At 30.3% G+C, this 1,689-nt stretch overlaps 1 long non-coding RNA gene across 1 annotated transcript; it reads right to left on the minus strand.

Moving 5' to 3' along the window:
- Positions 1–332: 332 nt before the first annotated feature.
- Positions 333–1,041, minus strand: LOC142221520 (uncharacterized). The gene is made up of 2 exons (XR_012718082.1): positions 633–1,041; positions 333–563 (listed from the first exon to the last, which is right to left on the minus strand). It is a non-coding gene; the product is annotated as an uncharacterized LOC142221520 (long non-coding RNA).
- Between the last annotated feature and the right edge of the window lie 648 nt (positions 1,042–1,689).

Here is a 1,689-nt window from a genome sequence, read left to right on the forward strand (position 1 = left end):
GAATAAATAACACAAAACAACATCAAATACTCGGGACACGAAGCATAGCGACCGAGTATTCCTAGAGATTCATCTTTTTGCTTTGCTATGCTTTTGTGGTGCATTTGTTAGTCAGAGTTGCCAACTTGTAGGAAGAAAAAGTGGTATTTTTTGACTGTGTTTCGATCAATTAGATTCATTTTTATACCCTAAATAGTGGTCAGGGTATAATAACAACAAAAACAAAAAATGTGCCTACCAGAAATATTGATTTTAGACCCCATAAAATATATACCGATCGACTCTGAATCACCTCCTTTAATTAAATGTTATTAATCGAAATGCAAAGAAACTTAATTTAAAAATAACGAATGTTGGTTTATTAGTTATTTAAACAATAAGGTACCTATGTTATATATCAAAATTCAAATAACATAATATGGTTGTCTTTTCTATGCTTATTGAAAATATTGCGATTTTGGAGTTTTATATTTACATGCAGCGGTAAAATAGGCGGTAACACTAATGGAGAGAATTCATATGTGAACCATTATATTTTCATTGTTAGTTGCTGGTGCAATAGTCTGAAAATAGTCAGTTATTAGTAGTAATATTACCAGTTTAAACCAAAAAATATTTAGGAATTTGATTACCACCGCAATTACCATCAATCTCCCTGCTTTCAGCTATAAAAACATTTGTTTTATTGTGATATGGCATCCCTACTTGACATTATATTGCTCTCTTCTGCTTCTCAGTTTCTCCTTCTCTCACTTACTCACAACTCCAAACAAATGGTGGTGGTTTTATACATTTTACTAGCGTGGAGATGGAAATACAATAGGTACATCATATAAAACTTGCAAATACGCGAGATGTGTGTAAGTTTGCAAATGCTGAATACGTAAATAGTGTTTGGCGTGAGTTTTTGTATTTGTACACACAAGATAATAGTTCATGTGTAGGGAAAAATACAATGATTTGCGGGAACAAATGAGAGTAAACAATGACCCTCAATAGACAAAAATGTCTTGATATGTCTTATAAGACGTCTTGTGCAGGCCTTTAGTTGATACCATAGCCATGCTGTTTGATTACTTCGTTTGATACGGGGATCGTTATCGCGCTGAATAATCCATGCAGACGGATTTTTCGGGATTGTTATGGCAATATTATATGAGGCAAATGTTTTTGAAGACTCGGGTCAATAACTTGTCCAGAAAATGACCTACAGACCATAATATTTGGAAGATTTTGCAACTTAAATTTTAGTACGCGCAATTTACACAATTTTAAGGACAATTTCCTTTAAAATAGCTATATTCAAATTAAAATAAAGTTTATAATCTTTGCTTCAAAATTTTTTAAATTAAATTTAGGACATACATTTTGGAAATTTACGTCATTCTGTAGGCGATCTTTGAATTAAAACAAATTTTCTTTAAAGTTCTTTACATCTTTAATGAATCTTTATAATTATGATAAAAACGCATCAAATATAGGCTAATAATTATTTTAAGGATTTAAATTTTTAGGAATTAAGAAATTCCTTTTTATTTTGAAATTTTGTTATAATTTGGATTTTTATACTGACATTTGTTATACATGAATAGCGTTAGGAATATATCGCAAACAGAGAATGAAAATTCGATCTATGAGATCTGTATCCAATATTAATTTTTTTGATCCTAGATTTAATTTAACTTTGTT

Source organism: Haematobia irritans, chromosome 1 (genome assembly GCF_050003625.1).
Source record: "Haematobia irritans isolate KBUSLIRL chromosome 1, ASM5000362v1, whole genome shotgun sequence".
In the NCBI taxonomy this organism is placed as follows: Eukaryota; Metazoa; Arthropoda; class Insecta; order Diptera; family Muscidae; genus Haematobia; species Haematobia irritans.